The sequence below is a fragment of the Pristiophorus japonicus genome, chromosome 3 (assembly GCF_044704955.1).
Source record: "Pristiophorus japonicus isolate sPriJap1 chromosome 3, sPriJap1.hap1, whole genome shotgun sequence".
NCBI classification, from domain to species: domain Eukaryota; kingdom Metazoa; phylum Chordata; class Chondrichthyes; family Pristiophoridae; genus Pristiophorus; species Pristiophorus japonicus.
This window is the reverse complement of record NC_091979.1, coordinates 71,457,602-71,485,492: the sequence shown is the minus strand read 5'-3', so window position 1 is coordinate 71,485,492 and position 27,891 is coordinate 71,457,602. Positions and strand designations below refer to the sequence as shown.

Below are 27,891 nucleotides of genomic sequence, written 5' to 3'. Positions count from 1 at the left end.
TTACTCACTGTTGGGGTTAGATCTGCCCTCACACAACGGTCTTTCCCCCTGCTGTCGCCGACTCCCGGCTGGAGGAATCTTACGCGACTTGCGCGCCAGCGGCCGTCAAGGGGCGGTTCCCAGCGGTACTTTCCTCCTGCCGGCCTGGAGGAATCTGCCACCGAGGGGAGAGCGGCGAAAAAACTCTGCGGCAGTGGGCGGTAAGGCCACCAATTTCGGCCCCTATGTCTTTTAGGGAGAAGTGAGAATAAATTTGGGGAATTAAGGAAATTGGAGAGACAGAAAAACAATAACCTCCTACAATTGTTATACAATAGATCTAGTCTTGAGGTGCTCAGTGGTTGAATTGCACATATTGATGTTACCCAATTATGGGCTAATGAATTAATCACTTGTCAATTGGAACTAGTACGTTTATTTTTAACTTGGTTTGCATTTTAGTCTGTGGTAGGAGATGTTAGTAGATCCATACCCTGTTGAGAAGATAAGAACATAAGAAAGGCCGGAATGAAAAAGATCTGTTCAGCTCACCAACTCTGCTCCATCGAGAGTCCACATGTAATTACTTATCACATCTTGTCCCCACCATCACCATCTGTTGATCTGAATTTTAAAGAACAGAGAAAATAAAATCAAGCGGTGTTATTAATATCTTTTGAAGACTAAGGAATGCAGAATCCTCCTTACCCCTGAGACAGAACATTTTTAAATAGATTATTCTGCTTCCTCTAAGAAGCCAGATGTAATTAGAGTAAGAAATGACAATGAAGGTGAATGAGGCAGAAAATTGTGGGGGCAGCAATAGCCTTTGATCTCTCCATTACAGCAGATTGGTTCTTACTTCTGAAGATAATTTAACCACAGGGAACCACTTTTCCTACTTTGCTGAAAGTAAAGTAGGAGGTTTCAATATAATGAGCAGTAAAGGAAAAAAGGGCTGCATTTTACCAAGATTTTGGTCCTCCAATGGTGATGGAATTCAGAATTAAGAACAAGTGAGAGCTTCCTTTCCTGGCAAGTGTCATCTGTTCAGAGTACAGCATTAACCCCATATTCAAGTACAGGTATTGAGAAAATTAGGACAGATAGATTGATAGTTAGTTCTAGGTCCTTCAATATGGAATACATTTCTTGACTGTGGAGCAAAATGCTATTACCTATCATAAAATCATAGAATAGTACAGCACAAAAGGAGGCCATTCAGCCCATCGAATCTGCATGTTCGAAGAGCAATCCAGTTGGTCCCACTTCCCTGCTCTTCCCCCATATTCCTGCAATTTGTCCTGCTTCAAGTTATCCAATTCCCTTAAAAAAAGTTACTATTGAATCTGTTTCCACCACCCTATCAGGCAACACATTCCAAATCCCGACCACTCATTACATGAAAAAGTTTTTCCTCATGTCGCCTCTGGTTGTTTTGCTAATCACCTTAAATCTGTGCCCTCTGGTTATCAATCCTTCAGTCATTGGGAACACTTTTTCTTTATTTACTTTATATAAATGCTTTAACACCTATATCAAATCTCCTCTTGGCCTTCTCTGCTCAAAGGAAAACAACCCCAGCTTCTCCAGTCTTTCCATGTAACTGTAATCCCTCGTCCCCGAAACCAGTGTGGTAAATCTCTTCTGTACTCTCTCCAAAGCCTTCACGTCCTTCCTAGACTGCAGTGCCTAGAATTGGACACATTACTCCAGCTGGGGCTGAACTAGTGTTTTATATATATTTAGCATAACTTCCTGGCTATTGAACTCTATGCCTCTATTTATAAAGCCTAGGATCGCATATGCTTTATTAACTGCTTTCTTAACATAAGCCCATCTTTGAAATGCCATTGTTTAATTTGCATTTATATTTTGTAATATATTCTAAATGCTTATAGCAATTGTATTTATTTTATTTATGTGACAGAGTCATAGAATTACATGGAAATTAGATGGAAACAGGACATTCAGCCCAACTAGTCAGTGTTTGTATTTGTCCTTCACATGGGCAGTCCGAATCCGAAGTGCTCATGCTATTCCCATATCACTTTGCCCCCCTTTTCTCCAACCACCTATCGAATCTATTCTCACATGTTGACACGGTCTCTGCTTCAATCCCACTGAAGCAGCCCCCAACAGAAATAAAAACAGAATGTGCTGGAAATCTCAGTGGGCCAGGCAGCATCTTTGGAGAGTAAAAAGGTCGATGACCCTTCATCAGAACTGGCGAATGTTCAAAAAGAACAGATTCTTAAGGAGCACTGAAGGGGGAAGGAATAAAGAACAAAAGGGAAGGTCTGTGATAGGGTGGAAGACAGGAGAGATTAGAGAGAGAAACGAGATGGTGGGCCGAATTGAAATGGAAATGGCAGAAGTTAGAAAAAGGTTAATCTAGATAGGGTGTGAATGGCAGAATAACTACCAGCTGTCATTGGAGACAGAGAGAAAATAAGATCGTTGGGGGTGGGGGGAAGGGGGCAGAGGTTATGGCCTGAAATTGTTAAACTCGATGTTGAGTCCAGAAGGCTGTAAAAGGCCTAAACAAAAGATGAGGTGCTGTTCCTCGAGCTTGTGTGAGTTTCATTGGAACAGTGTAGGAGGTCGAGGACGGAGATGTCAGAGTGGCAGTGGAGCGGGGTAATTAAAGTGACAAGCGACCGGAAGCTCAAGGTCACGTTTACAGACTGAACGGAGGTGTTTCGCAAAGCGGTCACCCAATCTGCATTTGGTCGCCCCATTTTAGAGGAGACCACATCGTGAGCAGCGAATACAGTGTACTAAATTGACAGAATTAATGAATCAATCATAGAATAACCTACAACAGGACATGGATAACTTGAAAACTGGGGCTGACAAATGGTAGGTAATATTTATATCTTATAAGTTCCGGTAAAAACCATCATAAGAACATAAGAATTAGGAACAGGAGTAGGCCATCTAGCTCCTCGAGCCTGCTCCGCCATTCAACAAGATCATGGCTGATCTGGCCGTGGACTCAGCTCCACTTACCCGCCCGCTCCCCGTAACATAGAAACATAGAAACATAGAAAAAAGGTGCAGGAGCAGGCCATTCAGCCCTTCTAGCCTGCACCGCCATTCAATGAGTTCATGGCTGAACATGAAACTTCAGTACCCACTTCCTGCTTTCACGCCATAACCCTTGATCCCCCGAGTAGTAAGGACTTCATCTAACTCCCTTTTAAATATATTTAGTGAATTGGCCTCAACCACTTCCTGTGGTAGAGAATTCCACAGGTTCACCACTCTCTGGCTGAAGAAGTTTCTCCTTATCTCGGTCCTAAATGGCTTACCCCTTATCCTTAGACTGTGACCCCTGGTTCTGGACTTCCCCAACATTGGGAACATTCTTCCTGCATCCAACCTGTCCAAACCCGTCAGAATTTTAAACGTTTCTATGAGGTCCCCTCTCACTCTTCTGAACTCCAGTGAATACAAGCCCAGTTGATCCAGTCTTTCTTGATAGGTCAGTCCCACCATCCCGGGAATCAGTCTGGTGAATCTTCGCTGCACTCCCTCAATAGCAAGAATGTCCTTCCTCAAGTGAGGAGACCAAAACTGTACACAATACTCCAGGTGTGGCCTCACCAAGGCCCTGTACAACTGTAGCAACACCTCCCTGCCCCTGTACTCAAATCCCCTCGCTATGAAGGCCAACATGCCATTTGCTTTCTGAACCGCCTGCTGCACCTGCATGCCAACCTTCAATGACTGATGTACCATGACACCCAGGTCTCGTTGCACCTCCCCTTTTCCTACTCTGTCACCATTCAGATAATAGTCTGTCTCTCTGTTTTTACCACCAAAGTGGATAACCTCACATTTATCCACATTATACTTCATCTGCCATGCATTTGCCCACTCACCTAACCTATCCAAGTCACTCTGTAGCCTCATAGCATCCTCCTCGCAGCTCACACTGCCACCCAACTTAGTGTCATCCGCAAATTTGGAGATACTACATTTAATCCCCTCGTCTAAATCATTAATGTACAATGTAAACAGCTGGGGCCCCAGCACAGAACCCTGCGGTACCCCACTAGTCACTGCCTGCCATTCCGAAAAGTACCCATTTACTCCTACTCTTTGCTTCCTGTCTGACAACCAGTTCTCAATCCACGTCAGCACACTACCCCCAATCCCATGTGCTTTAACTTTGCACATTAATCTCCTGTGTGGGACCTTGTCGAAAGCCTTCTGAAAGTCCAAATATACCACATCAACTGGTACTCCTTTGTCCACTTTATTGGAAACATCCTCAAAAAATTCCAGAAGATTTGTCAAGCATGATCTCCCTTTCACAAATCCATGCTGACTTGGACCTATCATGTCACCATTTTCCAAATGCGCTGCTATGACATCCTTAATAATTGATTCCATCATTTTACCCACTACTGAGGTCAGGCTGACCGGTCTATAATTCCCTGCTTTCTCTCTCCCTCCTTTTTTAAAAAGTGGGGTTACATTGGCTACCCTCCACTCGATAGGAACTGATCCAGAGTCAATGGAATGTTGGAAAATGACTGTCAATGCATCCGCTATTTCCAAGGCCACCTCCTTAAGTACTCTGGGATGCAGGCCATCAGGCCCTGGGGATTTATCGGCCTTCAATCCCATCAATTTCCCCAACACAATTTCCCAACTAATAAAGATTTCCCTCAGTTCCTCCTCCTTAATAGACCCTCTGACCACTTTTATATCCGGAAGGTTGTTTGTGTCCTCCTTAGTGAATACTGAACCAAAGTACTTGTTCAATTGGTCTGCCATTTCTTTGTTCCCCGTTATGACTTCCCCTGATTCTGACTGCAGCGGACCTATGTTCGTCTTTACTAACCTTTTTCTCTTTACATACCTATAGAAACTTTTGCAATCCGCCTTAATGTTCCCTGCAAGCTTCTTCTCGTACTCCATTTTCCCTGCCCTAATCAAACCCTTTGTCCTCCTCTGCTGAGTTCTAAATTTCTCCCAGTCCCCAGGTTCGCTGCTATTTCTGGCCAATTTGTATGCCATTTCCTTGGCTTTAATACTATCCCTGATTTCCCTAGATAGCCACGGTTGAGCCACCTTCCCTTTTTTATTCTTACGCCAGACAGGAATGTACAATTGTTGTAATTCATCCATGCGGTCTCTAAATGTCTGCCATTGCCCATCCACAGTCAACCCCTTAAGTATCATTAGCCAATCTATCTTAGCCAATTCATGCCTCATACCTTCAAAGTTACCCTTCTTTAAGTTCTGGACCATGGTCTCTGAATTAACTGTTTCATTCTCCATCCTAATGCAGAATTCCACCATATTATGGACACTCTTCCCCAAGGGGCCTCGCACAATGAGATTGCTAATTAATCCTCTCTCATTACACAACACCCAGTCTAAGATGGCCTCCCCCCTAGTTGGTTCCTCGACATATTGGTCTAGAAAACCATCCCTTATGCATTCCAGGAAATCCTCCTCCACCGTATTGCTTCCAGTTTGGCTAGCCCAATCTATGTGCATATTAAAGTCACCCATTATAACTGCTGCACCTTTATTGCATGCACTCCTAATTTCCTGTTTGATGCCCTCCCCAACATCACTACTACTGTTTGGAGGTCTGTACACAACTCCCACTAACGATTTTTGCCCTTTAGTGTTCTGCAGCTCTACCCATATAGATTCCACATCATCCAAGCTAATGTCTTTCCTAACTATTGCATTAATCTCCTCTTTAACCAGCAATGCTACCCCACCTCCTTTTCCTTTTATTCTATCCTTCCTGAATGTTGAATACCCCTGGATGTTGAGTTCCCAGCCCTGATCATCCTGGAGCCACGTCTCCGTAATCCCAATCACATCATATTTGTTAACATCTATTTGCACAGTTAATTCATCCACCTTATTGCGGATACTCCTTGCATTAAGACACAAAGCCTTCAGGCTTGCTTTTTTAACACCCTTTGTCCTTCTAGAATTTTGCTGTACAGTGGCCCTTTTTGTTCTTTGCCTTGGGTTTCTCTGCCCTCCACTTTTCCTCATCTCCTTTCTGTCTTTTGCTTTTGCCTCATTTTTGTCTCCCTCTGTCTCCCTGCATAGGTTCCCATCCCCCTGCAATATTAGTTTAACTCCTCCCCAACAGCACTAGCAAACACTCCCCCGAGGACATTGGTTCCGGACCTGCCCAGGTGCAGACCGTCCGGTTTGTACTGGTCCCACCTCCCCCAGAACCGGTTCCAATGCCCCAAGAATTTGAATCCCTCCCTGCTGCACCACTGCTCAAGCCATGTATTCATCTGCGCTATCCTGCGATTCCTACTCTGACTAGCACGTGGCACTGGTAGCAATCCCGAGATTACTACTTTTGAGGTCCTACTTTTTAATTTAGCTCCTAGCTCCTTAAATTCTTTTCGTAGAACCTCATCCCTTTTTTTACCTATGTCATTGGTACCAATGTGCACCACGACAACTGGCTGTTCTCCCTCCCATTTCAGAATGTCCTGCACCCGCTCCGAGACATCCTTGACCCTTGCACCAGGGAGGCAACATACCATCCTGGAGTCTCGGTTGCGTCCGCAGAAACGCCTATCTATTCCCCTCACCATCGAATCCCCTATCACTATCGCGCTCCCACTCTTTTTCCTGCCCTCCTTTGCAGCAGAGCCACCTACGGTGCCATGAACTTGGCTGCTGCTGCCCTCCCCTGATGAGTCATCCTCCCCAACAGTACTCAAAGCAGTGTATCTGTTTTGCAGGGGGATGACCACAGGGGACCCCTGCACTATCTTTCTTGCACTGCTCTTCCTGCTGGTCTTCCATTCCCTATCTGGCTGTGGACCCTTCTCCTGCGGTAAGACCAACTCACTACACGTGATACTCACGTCATTCTCAGCATCGTGGATGCTCCAGAGTGAATCCACCCTCAGCTCCAATTCCGCAACGCGGACCGTCAAGAGCTCGAGGCGGATACACTTCCCACACACGTAGCGCCCAGGGACACCGGAAGTGTCCCCGAGTTCCCACATGGTACAGGAGGAGCATATCACATGGCCGAGCTCTCCTGCCATGCCTTAACCTTAGATACACTTAAATTGGTAATAACAATGTTGCAGTTCACTTACTGATATAAAAAAGAAAAGAAAAGCTACTCACCAATCACCAGCCAATCACTTACCCCATTGGCTGTGACGTCACTTTTTGATTACTTTCTACTTCTATTTTGCTTTCTCTCCCGCTGTAGCTGCACCGGTACGCCTTTTATAGGTCGCTCCGACACTGGTCCCGCCTCTCGCCAACTGCCGCTGACTCTCGAGCTCCCGCTGGGCTTTTGATAGGTCGCTCCCCTCTCACCAACTGCCGCTGGCTCTCGATCTCCCGCTGGGCTTTTGACAGGTCGCTCCCCTCTCACCAACTGCCGCTGGCTCTCGATCTCCCGCTGGGCTTTTGACAGGTCGCTCCCCTCTCACCAACTGCCGCTGGCTCTCGATCTCCCGCTGGGCTTTTGACAGGTCGCTCCCCTCTCACCAACTTTTAATTCCCTTATTGGTTAAAAATCTATCTATCTGTGATTTGAATACATTCAATGAGCTAGCCTCAACTGCTTCCTTGGGCAGAGAATTCCACAGATTCACAACCCTCTGGGAGAAGAAATTCCTTCTCAACTCGGTTTTAAATTGGCTCCCGTATTTTGAGGCTGTGCCCCCTAGGTCTAGTCTCCCCGACCAGTGGAAACAACCTCTCTGCCTCTATCTTGTCTATCCCTTTCATTATTTTAAATGTTTCTATATGATCACCCCTCATCCTTCTGAACTCCAACGAGTGAAGACCCAGTCTACTCAATCTATCATCACAAGGTAACCCCCTCATCTCCGGAATCAGCCTCGTGAATTGTCTCTGTACCCCCTCCAAAGCTAGTATGGTGACCAAAACTGCATGCAGTACTCCAGGTGCGGCCTTACCAATACCCTATACAGTTGCAGAAGGACCTCCTTGCTTTTGTACTCCATCCCTCTCACAATGCAGGCCAGCATTCCATTCGCCTTCCTGATTACCTGCTGCACCTGCAAACTAACTTTTTGGGATTCATGCACAAGGACCCCCAGGTCCCTCTGCACCGCAGCATGTTGTAATTTCTCCCCATTCAAATAATATTCCCTTTTACTGTTTTTTTTCCCCAAGGTGGATGACCTCGCACTTTCCGACATTGTATTCCATCTGCCAAACCTTAGCCCATTCGCTTAACCTATCTAAATCTCTTTGCAGCCTTTTTGTGTTCTCTACACAACCCGCTTTCCCACTAATCTTTGTGTCATCTGCAAATTTTGTTACACTACACTCTGTCCCCTCTTCCAGGTCATTTATGTATATTGTAAACAGTTGTGGTCCCAGCACCGATCCCTGTGGCACACCACTAACCACCGATTTCCAACCCGAAAAGGACCCATTTATCCCGACTCTCTGATTTCTGTTCGCCAGCCAATTCTCTATCCATGCTAATACATTTCCTCTGACTCCACGTACCTTTATCTTCTGCAGTAACCTTTTGTGTGGCACCTTATCGAATGCCTTTTGAAAGTCTAAATACATCACATCCATTGGTATACCTCCATTCACCATACTCGTTATATCCTCAAAGAATTCCAGTAAATTAGTTAAACATGATTTCCCCTTCATGAATCCATGCTGCATCTGCTTGATTGCACTATTCCTATCTAGATGTCCCGCTATTTCTTCCTTAATGATAGTTTCAAGCATTTTCCCCACGACAGATGTTAAACTAACCGGCCTACAGTTACCTGCCTTTTGTCGGCCCCCATTTTTTAAACAGAGGCGTTACATTAACTGCTTTCCAATCCGCTGGTACCTCCCCAGAGTCCAGAGAATTTTGGTAGATTATAACGAATGCATCTGCTATAGCTTCCGCCATTTCTTTTAATACCCTGGGATGCATTTCATCAGGACCAGGGGATTTGTCTACCTTGAGTCCCATTAGCCTTTCCTGCACTACCCCGCTAGTGATAGTGATTGTCTCAAGGTCCTCCCTTCCCACATTCATGTGACCAGCAATTTTTGGCATGGTTTTTGTGTCTTCCACTGTGAAGACCGAAGCAAAATAATTGTGTAAGGTCTCAGCCATTTCCACATTACCCATTATTAAATCCCCCTTCTCAGCTTCTAAGAGACCAACATTTACTTTAGTCACTCTTTTCCGTTTTATATATCTGTAAAAGCTTTTACTATCCGTTTTTATGTTTTGCGCAAGTTTGCCTTCGTAATCTTTCCTTTCTTTATTGCTTTCTTAGTCATTCTTTGCTGTCGTTTAAAATTTTCCCAATTTCTCTCATGAACAAGAGAAATCCCATCTATCTTCCCTTGATCTTCAATGGCAGTCCCTCAGCATCAACATGCTAAGGGTCACTATTGACCAGAAGCTGAACAGGACCGACCATATCAACACTGTGGTTACAAGAATAGGACAGAGGCTGCATATTCTGGGATGAGCAGCTTATCTCCTGACCTCTCAAAGCCTCACTACCAGCTTCAAGGCTGAAATCAGGAGTGTGACAGACTGCTCAGCACTCACTTGGGTGGGTGTGACCATAGCACCACTCAAGAACCTCAATACCATCCAGGACAGAACAGTTTGCAGCTGCAGTTTACACAAAGGATACACTGCAGCAACTCACCGCGGTTGCTTCGACAGCACCTCCCTCTCCTTTGACATCTACCACAAAGAAGAACAAGAGCAGCAATGTTGTGGAAACACCATCACCTCCAAGTTCCCCTCAAAGTCACACATGAACTTAAGTTGGACATACATCACCATTCCATAGAATTACCTAGGATACACGGCACAGAAGCAGGCCATTCGGCCCAACCAGTCTATGCCACCCTTTATGCTTTACTTGAGCCTTCTCCCATCTTTCCTCATCTATCAGCATAACTCTCTAATCCCTTTTGCCTCATACGCTTATCCAGCTTCCCTTTAAATGCATCAATACTATTTGCCTCAACCATTCCCAGTGATAACAAGTTCCACATTCTCCCTGGGTAAAGAAATTCCTTCTGAATTCCTTATTTGATTTCTTGGTGACTATCTTATATTGATGGCCTCTAGTTTTGCTCTTCCATAAAAGTGGAAACATTCTCTGAAGTCCAGTGCAGGTTAAAGATTGTCCAAATGCAGATACACTTATATTTGTAGATCTAAAAAGCAGAGTAGGGTGACTGTAAGACATAGTATGGAAATCTAGCATGTAATAGATCTTAACCACATGTAAATTCTTTACGACAAATTTCAGGTAGCTACAACCTTAGATATTATCTCCGGTTCAGTGACATTGCTCAATCCCATATGCAGACCATAGCCCAAATTTTAGTGGTGGCTTCAACAGCATACGCTCAGCTTACGCCGTCATAGGCCTTCTAAAAGGACCCATAAGTTCTGGGATTTTGCATGTGCAACGCATGCATGAAATCCTGGAACATGCGATCTGTCAAGGTTGACTTTGAAAGATCTACCGAACCGAAAGTAAAATCCCTTTCGCTGGCACATTTGCCCAACTACTGCCCAACAAATGCCCACAAACCTCTTATGGTTCATAAAAGCATTAGGGCCTGCTTTCACCAGTGTAAGGGTTAATATAAATTTTAAATTAAAAAATTAAAAATAATGCACAAACAATTTAAACTACTTTATGCAAATTTTGGCCTGGATTAAAATCTTTAACATTATTTTTCAAAAAATTACATTTTTATTATATTTGATGTATTGAAGGACATTTTAATTACATTTGAAAATGAAAACATTTATTTTTATCAGAATTGTGTAAATTCTTTAATTATTCGGGTATTCCATTACTTGTCATTAGGTGATTCCGTTCAGAAATGACAGCAATGGAATTCTCCTTTGTAATTGGAGGACCCGGCCCACGTGATCCCAGAGACGCTTCCGAACTGGCTGTGTCCTTGGGATCTGTGGACCTTTCCGCAGGCATACATCTGGAGGCTCAGGACTCGAATCCGAGGAGCCTGAAGCTAGGTTTGCATATGTTTAGCGGGTCTGAGGTGTACTCAAGAGATACGCCTCCAACTGCAAATTCCAGGGCCATTTGTATCTTACGTTCAGGGGTTTCTCCACACTGCCAAATATCTAACTATAGGATAGCACAACCTATGGGTGTAACAGTAGAATTCTCTTATGATCTGACGTCGATCTCACGTCCTTCGCATGTGCCCTCATATGTGCTTCTCCAATATTTTGTTAAATGGACTTTAGTGGGACAGGGCCAGATATGAATTGTTGAGCTACTTTATTTTACAGACAGACAGTGAACATAAGACAGCCTCTAACTTAACTTCAGTTCCCTCCTTGTCAACAAGAAAAATAATAAAGCACAATGTCCTCTCTTGGTTAGTGAGCGACATATACATACTTTTATTTAGTCAGAGCATTGAATCAGACCAATGAGTATGCTGGTGATCTTCACGTGAATTTAAAGATTCTCTCCCAAGGAATTAGTTTGTACTGCTGTGCTATGCTATGGCTGGATTAGGAGCAGCACTCCAAAAAGCAGTGTGGAAACTTCTACAGTCTGACTTTCAGGAATCTGGTATGTGGGCAGCACCATTGTGGCCAGCTGTATGTGAAGGAACAGGGAAAACAATTGTGAGTATGAAGAATGATGGTGCTGGAATAGGGAGAAGAGGCTGATTTGACTGTAAAGTTCTAATTTTATTGCAGGCATTGTGGAGCAGATGCAGGATAAAGGGCAAGGACAGATTTCTACTTTGTGGTAAGGAAATAGTGGCTCAGGAGATGCTCAGGCAAATAAGGCCAGCAGCTGTCATGGAAGTTTGGGGTAGTTTTCCCTCATCTCCCGCTAAATAAGTCATATTAAAAGGAGAGGGCTGGCACAGAACGGCACACAGACTCGAGTACTGAGTGTAAAGGACTAACAGCATTTTGCAACTAGTACAGAAGCATCAAAACCATTTATTTTATTCAAAAAGCCAAAAAATAAAGGCCTTTCTTGACAATACCAGCTTGTCACTTGTCACAGATAATACCAAAACCACAGTTCTGGAAGCTAATACCAGGTTTTGCCCATGAACTGCACCTGGCACGAGAAGAGAATCTGAGTGGAAAAGTCTTTGACATTCATTTACTTGTTATTTTCTGTGCTGGGCCCTCTTCAGGCATACTCAGGACAAGCAGCTGAAAAGCCATTCAGGAAATCTGCTGCAGAACAGGGGGAACAGATTAATGCTCATTTTACTTTACAAACAATTTCAGATCATAACCACGACTCCCATTTTTTCGGACAGCAGGTGCTGATAACGATTGTTGTCATTTACATCTCCTCTAGGCTCATCTTTTGTTTCTTTACTTGTTCCATTACCATTTTCTTTTGCCATCCCTTTATCATTTAATCACTCCTGCCTTCCACACTATCACAGACCTTCCCTTTTGTTCATTCTTCCCCTTCACCCCCACCCCCGACCTTCCCCTGATTCTTAAAACCTGTCACATCTGTAACATTTATTCCAGTTCTGAAACGTCACCTCTGTTTCTCTCTCCACAGATGTTTCCTGACCTGCTGAGTTTCGCCAGCATTTTCTGTTAATATTTCAGATTTTCAGCATCCACAGTATTGTGCCTTTGTATTAAAGAATCTTAAGGTTTAGTTCAATATTTTTATGAGGTTCTAGAATCAAGACCAATTGGTGCAGATAGTTGTTAGTCGCAGTTGAATGAATATTGTTATCAGAAACTCAATCACAGAGGTTTGTTGTGCAATGAAAATAAATTGGCTATTATGGGTTGTTGGCAGATCTTCACAGTGTAATGTAACCAATGATTTTTTTTAAACCCGAGTACTTTAGCTGCCTATGATTGCTGAGTTGAGTATGTTTTTAGTTATATCATATATAAAGATTTACACCTGCAAAATCTCTTTTTTTTCCTCTTAAAATCTCAAACTTTGATAATCTGACATTCATGCAGCCTTGATGATGCAGAAGTGAGAGTGGTTTCCATGGCATTCGCAGTAAAACCATGGAACACGTCTGCCTATGGTGTTAAAAGCAAATCCCTTGATAAACAAATGGCCTGAATATGTGAAATGGGCTAGAAGTGAAACTGATTCTGAAGCACTCTCTATTTCTTATGTGGATTGGCACAAAGTGTATTTCACTGCAAATAACATAATCGAAGTTCCAGACAATGCAGTCCAGAACCAGGCTGTGTTGGAATGTAAGAAAACAATCTTCTTATCGGAGGCGTTTCCGGCATTGTCAGAAACCCTTGTAAATCTGCTTGTGCCTGACGAGCCAAAGGACACAATGCTTAGAGACTTTAATGAAGCTGGAGTAGCACTATAATACCAAACCATTAGAAATTGCTGAAAGCTATCGTTTCAGGATTCAGAATCAAAAGGCTGATGAAAGTATCAGCGATTACATCACAGCATTAAAAAAGCTATCGATGCACTGTAATTTTGGAAACTTTCAAAACCGAGCATTATGGGATTGTTTTGTTTGTGGGGTGAAAAATGATGCGATCAGAAGGAAGTTATTGACGACGGATAGCTTGACTTTTGAGATTGCTTGTCAGACAGCGAGGTCGATGGGCATGGCCGAACAATATTCCCGAGAATTAAATAATAATTACGGTCGTCAGTCAACCGAGGTAAATCACCTGCAGGTTCAAAGTAAAAGATGGTGGGGGCCCAAAGTCTCAGAAACTGGAAAGTCTAACAGAGCGTCGAAGTCATGCTATCGGTGCCTGGGACAACACATTGCTCAAAGTTGTCCATATGTGAAGGCAGAGTGTTTCTTCTGCAGGAAGACTGGGCATCTTGTGAAGGCATGCCGACTGAAGGGTAAACCAGCTTTTAAAGCTATGAGTCCAGCGTTCAAAGCTATGAGTAGAAATCCCAAGATACTACATAGCATGGAAGAACAACAACAGGCCGAGGAGATGTTAGAATTACACACCATCAGGAATACGAGGTTAACGGACAGCGATTCAGGAAGCATCAAAATCCACATAGATGTTGCGGGATTCAAGATACCAAAGGAAATTGACACGGGTGCATCCGTGAGTGTAGTACCGGAGTCAATATACCTCGACAAATTGCGTGATTTCCAACTGGAGAAATCCAAGATAGAGCTGCGAGGCTACTCGGGAGAGAAAATTCCTGTGGTAGGTCGTATCATCGTACCGGTGAAATATAAAGATCAATTTCAGAACTTGTCTCTAATAGTAGTGAAAGGAGACAAGTCTGCCTTACGAGGAAGAAATTGGTTGAGCTCACTGAAGCTGGATTGGATTAAGATTTTCTGTGTGGAAGCGAGATTTTCATCAACGGATGAGGTTATCAAGAAGTATCCGAAGGTATTCTGCGAAATGGGCCGTCCGATCCAAGGCTTCAAGGCGAGTGTCAGGGTACAGAAGGACGCTAGATCGGTTTACTGCAAGCTACGTTCCGTACCATATGCACTCAAGGAGAAAGTTGAGCAAGAACTCAAAAGACTAGAGACTGAGAACATTATTTGTAAGATAGATCGATGTAATTGGGCTACACCCATTGTTGCTGTACCTAAGTCCGGTGGTAAGATAAGATTGTGTGGTGATTGTAAAGTAACCGTAAACAAGGTTCTTGAGGGTAATGTCCCCAATACATTGCCGAATATAGAAGATTTGTTCACAACACTGACAGGTGGTCAGATCTTCTCAAAACTGGATCTTACAAATGCCTACTTACAGCTTGAACTAGATGAGGACTCCAAGTCATGTTTGACTATAAATACTGATCTAGGTCTGTTTCAATTTCATAGGCTACCGTTTGGAGTGACTTCCGCCCCTGCCATATTCCAAGGGGTGATGAATAAGGTATTGAAGGGGTAGTATGTTATTTGGATGACATACTAATTTCAGCACCAAATAGGTAAATTCATAATAACATATTGAATGAAGTCCTCAAACGGCTAGAGAAGCACAGAGTACGAGTGTCTGCTCGTAACTGTGAGTTATTTAAAAACTCAATGGAGTACTTAGGGTACAGAGTAGACAAAGATGGTTTACATCCAACCATGGAAAAATTGGATGCAATTAGAAATGCACCCACTCCCAGGAATGTCACTGAACTTCGTTCATTCTTGGGTCTTTTGAACTATTATGGGAAGTTCCTACCAAATTTGGCTACAGTATTACATCCACTGAATGAACTTTTGAAAAAACAGGTCCATTGGAAGTGGTCAAAAGAATGTAATACAGCATTCAAGGAGTGTAAAAGCAAATTGGTAGAGAGCACCATGTTAGTTCACTATGACATATCTAAGGAGATTAAGCTAACATGTGATGCCTCTCCGTATGGAGTTGGGGCAGTGATCTCTCATGTATCACGTAGAGGGGAGGAGAGACCAATTGCTTTTGCTTCACGCACTCTCAGTGCCAGTGAGAGTAATTATGCGTAAATTGAAAGGGAAGCTTTGGCATTAATTTTTGGGGTCAAGAAGTTTCACAAATACTTGTATGGTCATAAGTTTACCATCGATACGGACCATAAGCCCCTAACAGCAATCCTCCATCCAAAGTCCCCAGTTCCAACATTAGCTGCAGCCCGAATGCAGAGATGGGCTTTGATTTTGTCAGCATATACATATGATATTGAATACAGACGATCGGCTGATCACAGTAATGCTGATGCAATGTCTAGATTGCATTCCCCATCACAAGTTACACCCGATAGGGAAGAAGTGTTTTATTTTTCATACATTGATGAACTGCCAGTCACAGCTGAAGAGATTGGTAGAGCAACCAAATGTGACCCAATGATGTCAAAGGTGTATGTGTATATTGCAAATGGATGGCCAAACCAGGTAACAGACAAAGATGCACATCCATTCTTCATTCGTAGGAATGAATTATCCGTCGATAAAGATTGTATCATGTGGGGTGCAAGAGTAGTTGTACAAATAAATTCAGGTCCAAATTATTAGGAGACCTCCATGACCAGCACCTGGGAATGTGCTTGACCAAGAGTTTTGCACACAGTTATTTATGGTGGCCAGGTCTCGATAAAGAAATAGAGTACATCGTGAATCAGTGTACGACATATCAATCGGTAGGCAAGCAACCACCATCAGTACCATTACAGCCATGGAAATGGCCTCCCAGGGTGTTGCAAAGGCTACATATTGATGTTGCTGAGTTAGAAGGACAACAATTGTTCATTGTGATTGATAGCCATTCGAAGTGGGTTGAGGTGTTTCCAATGTGGAAAATAACAACAAGTAAAACATTGGACATTTTACGAAAATTATTTTCTTCATTTGGCCTTCCTGAAGAAATTGTTTTGGATAATGGACCACAATTTCGTTCAGAAGAATTTGCACAATTCACAAACAAAAGTGGTGTGAAACATACCAAGGTTCCACCATACCATCCTGCTTCGAATGGTGCAGCAGAGCGCACTGTGCAAATTATAAAACGTGCCCTCATAAAACAAATGTTAGATCCAAATCCAAGGAAACGACAGTTGTCATTGGATCACAAGTTGGCTAATTTTTTGATTACATATCGAAATGCTCCTCATACAACTACTGGTAGGACACCAGTTGTTTCTCAAACGACAGCCACGAACCAGATTCTCGTTGTTAAAACCAAATTTGGCACAGTCCGTAAAAGAGACACAATTAAGACAGAAAGAGAATCATGATAGAGGTAGAGTAAAAGAGAGAAGTTTGAAATTAAATCAGAAGGTGAGAGTGAAGAACCATCACCATAAATGGTTCAAGGTGAAGATATGTGGTCCTCACACATATTTGGTAAAGATGTTTGATAATGGACAGGTTAGGTTTGTTCATATTGATCATATTTTACCTACAGACATGGAAGGAATTGAAGGTGAGAATGATTCAATTATTTCTGACACATCAGATAGTTTTGATACACCAGTAGCAAATCCTAAATCCAATGTACTGGAAACAAATCCAGGAGAGAATCAGAATGAAAGTCTGAGTCCGAGTCAGGAAAACAAAGAGCCTGAAGTTAGTGAGTTCAAATGAAAATCAAGGAAATTCCGTGGAGGAAAACGTTCCTCGGGATGAGCCTCGAATGAGTGTGAAATCGACACCAGGTTTGGAAAGTTCTGTTCGAGAGCAAAGATATCGTCTTCAAAATGGAAAACAAGTGGTAAAGTTAAATTTGTAAATATGAAAAAAAAATAAGTTTATATCCTGTGTTATGTATAAACATGAAAGTTATGTATGGTGTTTGTTGTAATAACTTCTTCATTAAGGAGGGAGAAATGCAATGTCTGTAAGCTTGTAATGTTTGTAGCTCCACGCTGTGGATGTGGACGTATTGTGTACTGCAACTGCAGAGTTAATAACAAACAGAACCAGACAGATTCCGAGAGAGCTGCCTGCCATGTAGGAAGCTGTGTGTGCTGTCCTCTGTGAATATATCATAGCCATTTAGGACTGAGATGAGGAGAAACTTCTTCACTCAGAGAGTTGTTAACCTGTGGAATTATCTACCGCAGAGACTTGTTGATTCCAGTTCGTTGGATATATTCAAGAGGGAGTTAGATGTGGCCCTATGGCTAAAGGGATCAAGGAGTATGGAGAGAAAGCAGGAAAGGGGTACTGAGGTGAATGATCAGCCATGATCTTATTGAATGGTGGTACAGGCTCGAAGGGCCGAATGGCCTACTCCTGCACCTATTTTCTAAGTTTCTATATTTCTATGCTGAGATGGTACAGTCCAAAGCCAGGCCTTCTAGGCCTAAAGCTGCTTGAGGTTGTCATCCAAGGCCATCTACAGTCTCCTCCACTGAAAGTCCACAGCCTTCCACCAGCCATGCTACAGCCACTGGGGTAGCACTGCTTAGGAGCACTAGGACAGGCAAAGGCACATGGAAGACAAGCACTAAAGGGTTGTTAGTTTACATTGCAATATGGCATGATTTAATTGATAAATTTAGTTTGGAATGTTTATTTTGTGTTGGCTTTTATTTTTGCATTGTGGCCAAATGGACGTTGCGATGGTCGTCAGTGACAGAGGGAAGGTAAGGTGTGGGACTGTTGGTGAATGGGGAATTGCGGTTATGTTTGCTGGTATCATAGCCGGATAAGTCAATCACAGACGGCCCGGCCAATTAGGGGCTGCCTGGATTGCCTCCTCCATTGCTCTTCCTCCTCCTCTTCCTCCTCTTCCTGCTTCTCCTCCTCTTGTTGGCGAGCAGCCTACAAGAGGTCTGTCAGTGAGCAGCGGGAGTTCGTGAGATGCGGGAGTTTGGGAGGCGAGCGGCCTACAAGAGGCCTGTCAGTGAGCAACAGGAGTTCGTGAGAGATGGGGGTTCGGGAGGCGAGCGGCCTACAAGAGGCCTGTCAGTGAGCAACAGGAGTTCGTGAGAGGTGGGGGTTCAGGAGGGGTGCGGCCTACAAGAGGCCCGTCAGTGTCCAGCGGGAGTTCCTGAGAGGCGGGAGTTCGGGAGGCGAGCCGGTGCAGCTGCAGCAGGGAGGCAAAAAAGTAGAAAGAAATCGAAAGGTGACGTCACAGCCAATGGGATAAGTGATTGGCAAATAGTTTTGCTTTTTCTTTTCTTTATCAGGAAGTAACCTTTAGCATTGATGTTGCCAAATTAAGTTAATCTAAGGGTTAAGTCATGGCAGGAGAGCTCGGATGTGTATTATGCTCCTCCTGTACTGTGTGGGAAGTCAGGGAAGCTTCCGGTGTCCCTGACGACTACATATGCAGGAAGTGCATCCGCCTACAGCTCCTGACGGACCGCATTGCGGCACCGGAGCTGCGGGTGGATGAACTCTGGAGCATCCACGATGCTGAGAATGACGTGAATAGCACGTTTAGTGAGTTGGTCTTACCGCAGGTAAAGGGTACACAGCCATTAAGGGGATGGGTGACCAACAGGAAGAACAGTGCAAGGAAGGTAGTTCAGGGGTCCCCTGCGGTCATCCCAATGCAAAACAGATACATTGCTTTGGATACTGTTGGGGGAGATGACTCATCAGGGGAGGCAGCAGCACCCAAGTTCATGGCACCATGGGTGGCTGTGCTGCACAGGAGGGCAGGAAAAAGAGTGGGAGAGCTATAGTGATAGGGGATTCAATTGTAAGGGGAATAGATAGATGTTTCTGCGGCCGCAACCGAGACTCCAGAATGGTATGCTGCCTCCCTGGTGCAAGGGTCAAGGATGTCTCGGAGCGGGTGCAGGGCATTCTGAAAAGGGATGGTGAACAGCCAGTTGTTGTGGTGTATATAGGTACCAACGATATAGGTAAAAAACAGGATGAGGTCCTACAAGACGAACTTAGGGAGCTAGGTGCTAAATTAAAAAGTAGGACCTCAAATCTCAGGATTGCTACCAGTGCCACGTGCTAGTCAGAGTAGGAATCGCAGGATAGCTCAGATGAATACATGGCTTGAGGAGTGGTGCAGAGGGGAGGGATTCAAATTCCTGGGACATTGGAACCGGTTTTGGGGGAGGTGGGACCAGTACAAACCGGACGGTCTGCGCCTGGGCAGGACTAGAACCAATGTCCAAGGGGGAGTGTTTTCCAGTGCAATTGGGGAGGAGTTAAACTAATATGGCAGGGGGGTGGGAACCTATGCAGGGAGACAGAGGGAAGTAGAATGGAGGCAGAAGCAAAAGATAGAAAGAAGAAACGTAAAAGTGGAGGGCAGAGAAACCCAAGGCAAAAAGCAAAAAGGATGACATTACAGCAAAATTCTAAAGGGGCAAAGTGTGTTAGAAAGACAAGCCTGAAGGCTCTGTGCCTCAATGCGAGGAGTATTCGGAATAAGGTGGACGAATTAACTGCGCAGATAGCAGTTAATGCATATGATGTAATTGGCATCCCAGAGACATGGCTCCAGGGTGACCAAGGCTGGGAACTCAACATCCAGGGGTATTCAACATTTAGGAAGGATAGACAGAAAGGAAAAGGAGGTGGGGTGGCATTGCTGGTTAAAGAGGAAATTAATGCAATAGAAAGAAAGGACATTAGCTTAGATGATGTAGAATCGGTATGGGTGGAGCTACGGAATGTCAAGGGGAAGAAAACGCTAGTAGGAGTTGTGTACAGACCACCAAACAGTAGTAATAAGGTTGGGGACAGCACCAAACAAGAAATTAGGGATGCATGCAATAAAGGTACAGCTGTTATCATGGGTGACTTTAATCTACATATTGATTGGGCGAACCAAACTGGTAGCAATGCGGTGGAGGAAGATTTTCTGAGTGTATTAGGGATGGTTTTCTGGACCAATATGTCGAGGAACCAACTAGGGAGCTGGCCATCCGAGACTGCGTGATGTGTAATGAGAAAGGACTAATTAGCAATTTTCTTGTGCGAGACCCCTTGGGGAAGAGTGACCAGAACATGGTAGAATTCTTTATGAAGATGGAGAGTGACACAGTTAATTCGGAAACTAGGGTCCTGAACTTAAGGAAAGGTAACTTCGATGGTTTGAGGCGTGAATTGGCTAGGATAGACTGGCAAATGATACTTAAAGGGTTGACGGTGGATAGGCAATTGCAAACATTTAAAGATCACATGGATGAACGTCAGCAACTGTACATCCCTGTTTGAAGTAAAAATAAAATGGGGAAGGTGGCTCAACCGTGGCAAACAAGGGAAATTAAGGATAGTTAAATCCAAGGACGAGGCATATAAATTGGCCAGAAAAGGCAGCAAACCTGAGGACTGGGAGAAATTTAGAATTCAGCAGAGGAGAACAAAGGGTTTAATTAAGAGGGGGAAAATAGAGTACTAGAAGAAACTTGCCGGGAACATAAAAACTGACTGCAAAAGCTTCTATAGATACGTGAAGAGAAAAAGATTAGTGAAGACAAACGTAGGTCCCTTGCAGTCGGATTCAGGTGAATTTATAATGGGGAGCAAAATGGCAGACCAACTGAACAAATACTTTGGTTCTATCTTCATGAAGAAAGGCACAAATAACCTTCTGGAAGTAAGAGGAGACCGAGGATCTAGTGAGAAGGAGGAACTGAAGGATATCCTTATTAGGTGGGAAATTGTGTTCGGAAAATTGATGGGATTGAAGGCCGATAAATCCCCGGGGCCTGATAGTCTGCATCCCAGAGTACTTAAGGAAGTTGCCATCGAAATAGTGGATGCATTGGTAATCATTTTCCAACAGGCTATCGACTCTGGATCAGTTCCTATGGACTGGAGGGTAGCTAATGTAACACCATTTTTTAAAAAGGGAGGGAGAGAGAAAGCGGGTAATTATAGACCGGTTAACCTGACATCAGTAGTGGGGAAAATGTTGGAATCAATTATTAAGGATGAAATAGCAGCGCATTTGGAAAGCAGTGATAGGATCGGTCCAAGTCAGCATGGATTTATGAAGGGGAAATCATGCTTGACAAATCTTCTGGAATTTTTTCAGGATGTAACTAGTAGAGTGGACAAGGGAGAACCAGTGGATGTGGTGTATTTGGACTTTCAAAAGGCTTTTGACAAGTTCCCACACAAGAGATTGGTGTGCAAAATCAAAGCACATGGTATTGGGGGTAATATACTGACGTGGATAGAGAACTGGTTGGCAGACAGGAAGCAGAGAGTCGGGATAAACGGATCCTTTTCAGAATGGCAGGTAGTGACTGGTGGAGTGCCGCAGGGCTCATTGCTGGGACCCAAGCTCTTTACAATATACATCAATGATTTAGATGAAAGAATTGAGTGCAATATCTCCAAGTTTGCAGATGACACTAAACTGGGTGGTGGTGTGAGCTGTGAGGGGGACGCTAAGAGGCTGCAGGGTGACTTAGACAGGTTAGGTGAGTTGACAAATGCATGGCAGATGCAATATAATGTGGATAAGAACATAAGAACATAAGAATTAGGAACAGGAGTAGGCCATCTAGCCCCTTGAGCCTGCTCCGCCATTCAACAAGATCATGGCTGATCTGGCCATGGACTCAGCTCCACTTACCCACCCGCTCCCCATAACCCTTAATTCCCTTATTAGTTAAAAATCTATCTATCTGTGACTTGAATACATTCAATGAGCTAGCCTCAACTGCTTCCTTGGGCAGATAATTCCACAGATTCACAACCCTCTGGGAGAAGAAATTCCTTCTCAACTTGGTTTTAAATTGGCTCCCCCGTATTTTGAGGCTGTGCCCCCTCGTTCTAGTCTCCCCGACCAGTGGAAACAACCTCTCTGCCTCTATCTTGTCTATCCCTTTCATTATTTTAAATGTTTCTACAAGATCACCCCTCATCCTTCTGAACTCCAACGAGTAAAGACCCAGTCTACTCAACCTATCATCATAAGGTAACCCCCTCATCTCCGGAATCAACCTCGTGAATCGTCTCTGTACCCCCTCCAAAGCCAGTATATCCTTCCTTAAGTAAGGCGACCAAACCTGCACGCAGTACTCCAGGTGCGGGCTCACCAATACCCTATACAGTTGCAGCAGGACCTCCCTGCTTTTGTACTCCATCCCTCTCGCAATGAAGGCCAACATTCCATTCGCCTTCCTGATTACCTGCTGCATCTGCAAAGTAACTTTTTGGGATTCATGCACAAGGACCCCCAGGTCCCTCTGCACCACAGCATGTTGTAATTTCTCCCCATTCAAATAGTATTCCCTTTTTTGGGTTTTTTTCCCAAGGTGGATGACCTCACACTTTCTGACATTGTATTCCATCTGCCAAACCTTAGCCCATTCGCTTAACCTATCTAAATCTCTTTGCAGCATCTCTGTGTCCTCTGCACAACCCGCTTTCCCACTAATCTTTGTGTCATCTGCAAATTTTGTTACACTACACTCTGTCCCCTCTTCCAGGTCATCTACGTATATTCTAAACAGTTGTGGTCCCAGCATCGATCCCTGTGGCACACCACTAACCACCGATTTCCAACCCGAAAAGGACCCATTTATCCCGACTCTCTGCTTTCTGTTAGCCAGCCAATTCTCTATCCATGCTAATACATTTCCTCTAACTCCGCGTACCTCTATCTTCTGCAGTAGCCTTTTGTGTGGCACCTTATCGAATGCCTTTTGGAAATCTAAATACACCACATCCATCGGTACACCTCTATCCACCATGCTCGTTATATCCTCAAAGAATTCCAGTAAATTAGTTAAACATGATTTCCCCTTCGTGAATCCATGCTGCGTCTGCTTGATTGCACTATTCCTATCTAGATGTTCCGCTATTTCTTCCATAATGATAGTTTCAAGCATTTTCCCCACTACAGATGTTAAACTAACCGGCCTATAGTTACCTGCCTTTTGTCTGCCCCCCTTTTTTAAACAGAGGCGTTACATCAGCTGCTTTCCAATCCGCTGGTACCTCCCCAGAGTCCAGAGAATTTTGGTAGATTATAACAAATGCATCTGTTTTCACTTCCGCCATCTCTTTTAATACTCTGGGATGCATTTCATCAGGACCAGGGGACTTGTCTACCTTGAGTCCCATTAGCCTGTCCAGCACTACCCCCCTAGTGATAGTGATTGTCTCAAGGTCCTCCCTTCCCACATTCCTGTGACCAGCAATTTCTGGCTTGGTTTCTGTGTCTTCCACTGTGAAGACCAAAGCAAAATAATTGTTTAAGGTCTCAGCCATTTCCACATTTCCTATTATAAAATCCCCTTCTCATTTACTAAGGGACCAACATTTACTTTAGTCACTCTTTTCCGTTTTATATATCTGTAAAAGCTTTTACTATCCATTTTTATGTTTTGCGCAAGTTTACCTTCGTAATCTATCTTTCCTTTCTTTATTGCTTTCTTAGTCATTCTTTGCTGTCGTTTAAAATTTTCCCAATCTTCTATTTTCCCACTAACCTTGACCACCTTATACGCATTGGTTTTTAATTTGATACTCTCCTTAATTTCCCTGGTTATCCACGGCTGGTTATCCCTTCTCTTACTGCCCTTCTTTTTCATTGGAATATATTTTTGTTGAGCATTATGAAAGAGCTCCTTAAAAGTCATCCACTGTTCCTCAATTGTGCCACCGTTTAGTCTGTGTTTCCAGTCTACTTTAGCCAACTCTGCCCTCATCCCACTGTAGTCCCCTTTGTTTAAGCATAGTATGCTCGTTTGAGACACTACTTCCTCACCCTCAATCTGTATTTCAAATTCAACCATACTGTGATCACTCATTCCGAGAGGATCTTTTACTCGGAGATCGTTTATTATTCCTGTCTCATTACACAGGACCAGATCTAAGATAGCTTGCTCCCTTGTAGGTTCTGTAACATACTGTTCTAAGAAACAATCCCGTATGCATTCTATGAATTCCTCCTCCAGGCTACCCCGTGCAATTTGATTTGACCAATCGATATGTCGGTTAAAATCCCCCATGATTACTGCCGTTCCTTTTTCACATGCCTCCATTATTTCCTTGATTATTGCCCGCCCCACCATGAAGTTATTATTTGGGGGCCTATAAACTACGCCCACCAGTGACTTTTTCCCCTTACTATCTCTAATCTCCACCCACAATTATTCAACATTTTGTTCACAATATCGTCTCTCACAACTGCCCTGATATCATCCTTTATTAACAGAACTACCCTACTTCCTTTCCCTTCTTGTCTATCTTTCCGAATCGTCAGATACCCCTGTATGTTTAATTCCCAGTCTTGGCCACCCTGCAACCACGTTTCTGTAATGGCCACCAAATCATACCCATTTGTAATGATTTGTGCCGTCAACTCATTTACTTTATTTTGAATGCTGCGTGCGTTTCGGTAGAGTGTTTTAATACTAGTTTTTAGTTTTGACCCCTCCTGCAGCCCCTTTACATTCAGTGGCCCTTTTTGTTTTTTGCCTTGGGTTTCTCTGCCCTCCACTTTTACTCATCTCCTTTCTGTCTTTTGGTTTTGTCTCCTTATTGTTTCCTCTGTCTCCCTGCATTGGTTCCCATCCCCCTGCCACATTAGTTTAACTCCTCCCCAACAGCACTGGCAAACACTCCCCCTTGGACATTGGTTCCGGTCCTGCCTAGGTGCAGACCGTCGGGTTTGTACTGGTCCCACCTCCCCCAGAACCGGTTCCAATGCCCCAGGAATTTGAATCCCTCCCTTCTGCACCACTGCTCAAGCCACGTATTCATCTGAGCTATCCTGAGATTCCTACTCTGACTAGCACATGGCACTGGTAGCAATCCTGAGATTACTACTTTTGAGGTCCTACGTTTTAATTTATCTCCTAGCTCCTTAAATTCATCTCGTAGGACCTCATCCCTATATCGTTGGTACCAATGTGCACCACGACAACTGACTGTTCACCCTCCCTTTTCAGAATGTCCTGCACCTGCTCCGAGACATCCTTGACCCTTGCACCAGGGAGGCAACATACCATCCTGGAGTCTCGGTTGCGGCCGCAGAAACGCCTATCTATTCCCCTTACAATCGAATCCCCTATCTCTATCGCTCTCCCACTCTTTTTCCTGCCCTCCTGTACAGCAGAGCCAGCCACGGTGCCATGAACTTGGCGGCTGCTGCTGCCCTCCCCTGATGAGTCATCCCCCTCAACAGTACTCAAAACGGTGTATCTGTTTTGCAGGGGGATGACCGCAGGGGACCCCTGCACTACCTTCCTTGCACTGCTCTTCCTGCTGGTCTTCCATTCCCTAACTGGCTGTGGACCCTTCACCTGCGGTATGAACAACTCACTAAACGTGCTATTCACGTCATTCTCAGCATCGTGGATGCTCGGCTGGAGGCGGATACACTTCCCGCACACGTAGTCGTCAGGGACACTGGAGGCGTCCCTGAGTTCCCACATGGTACAGGAGGAGCATATCACATGACCGAGCTCTCCTGCCATGACTTAACCCTTAGATAGGCAACAACAATGCTAAAGTTTACTCACTGTTTTAGAAGAGAAAAAAGAAAAACTACTCACCAATCACCAGCCAATCACTTACCCCCTTGGCTGTGACGTCACCTTTCTGTTTCTTTCTACTTCTTTTTTGCCTTCTCCCTGTAGCTGCACCGTGAGGTGAGGTTATCCACTTTGGGGGCAAAAACGCGGAGGCAGAATATTATCTGAATGGCGGCAGATTAGGAAAAGGGGAGGTGCAACGAGACCTGGATGTCATGGTTCATCAGTCACTGAAAGATGGCATACAGGTGCAGCAGGCGGTGAAGAAGGCAAATGGTATGTTGGCCTTCATAGCTAGGGGATTTGAGTATAGGAGCAGGGAGGTCTTACTGCAGTTGTACAGGGCCTTGGCAAGGCCTCACCTGGAATATTGTGTTCAGTTTTGGTCTCCTATTCTGACGGGACGGGACAGGTTAGACGCAGGTGGAATGTTCCCGATGTTGGGGAAGTACAGAACATGGGGACACAGTCTTAGGATAAGGGGTAGGCCATTTAGGACTGTGATGATGAGAAACTTCTTCACTCAGAGAGTTGTTAACCTGTGGACTTCCCTGCCGCAGAGAGCTGTTGATGCCAGTTCATTGGATATATTCAAGAGGGAGTTAGATATGGCCCTTATGGCTGAGGGGATCAAGGGATATGGAGAGAAAGCAGGAAAGAGGGTACTGAGGGAATGATCAGCCATGATCTTATTGAATGGTGGTGGAGGCTCGAAAGGCCTACTCCTGCACCTATTTTTTATGTTTCTATGTTTCTATGATCCATATCGGCCTCCTCCTGAGGTCTACATCATCACAAAAGCCAGTCTTCAGCCAATCCAATTCACTCCACATGGTATCAAGAAATGGCTGAGACCACTGGATACAGCAAAGGCTGTGGGCTTCGACAACAACCCAGCTGTCATGCTGAAGACTTGTGCTCCAGAATTAGCCTTGTCTTTAACCAAGCTGTTCCAATACAGCTACAACACTCGCATCTACCAAACAAGGAGGCTCACCACCATCTTCTCAAGGGTAATTAGGGATGGGCAATAAATGCTGGCTTTGCCAGCAACGCCTACATCCTGGAATTAATTTTTTTTAAAGAAAATGCAGATGGGATAGCGGACTGCTGCAGAATGAAGACATCATGACTGCTAGCAGGATACCGGGCATTCACCAGCATGATTCACTGAGTATGGTCACCGACCAGCTCGATATTGAGGGAGTGGAATCCCTTTTGGTTGCGATTTATCTCAGAGTTGGCATGCAGTGCCCGCAAAGCGACGTGCGTGCAGTCATTGACACCCATCACCAAGGGGAAGTCTGCAATCCTCACGAATTTGCGTGCTTGCTCTGCCTGCTGCTTTCTGGCCAAAAAGAATGAAATATGGTCAGCTCTCTTGGAATACAGAGCCTGTGTGATCTCCCTTATGCAACAGTGCATGGAAAACTGGGAGATGTTGCAAATATCTCCTGCTCCAGCCTGGAAAGAGCCCGACACATAAAAGCTCATGCCCATCATGACCATCACAGCCACTGGCAAAGTGGTCCTCACCCTGCTCTGAGGTTGCAGTTGTGGCTGCAGCAAGTGGTAGATTTCAGTGAGGAGGCCCTTGATAACGTGCATACATCTGACACACTGTTCAGTACTGAGGTTCAGGTAGAAAAATTGCTCCCTGACTACCCTGAGTGGATATGGCCTCCTGCTGGCAGCTCTGCTCCTCCTCCCTCTGCCTGCAGCTTGTCCTGCTCTATGTCATCTCTGCTCATTCTCCCTGTCATGCTGTAGGCCAAGTGGAATGTTTACTAGTGAACCCATGTCTTGAAGCAAGCGATCTGTGCAGACTCCTTGAAGTTACACCACTTCAAGTTAGCATCTTGAAATAACTGTACAAACTACCAAACACTTCTACAGTTAGTAGAAATCAATCAGCAACTAACCTGTAACCCTTTAAATAGCGCTAGTGAGGAATACTTCCTGCTGCAGAATGTGTGTTCAGCTGTGCGAGCTTAAGAGCGGATATTGGTGGAGA

General features: G+C 44.4%; 1 long non-coding RNA gene across 1 annotated transcript; it reads right to left on the bottom strand.

The window, feature by feature from the left end:
• Positions 1-27,891, bottom strand: LOC139257386 (uncharacterized). The gene is made up of 3 exons (XR_011592284.1): positions 27,800-27,891; positions 532-603; positions 1-228 (listed from the first exon to the last, which is right to left on the bottom strand). It is a non-coding gene; the product is annotated as an uncharacterized lncRNA (long non-coding RNA).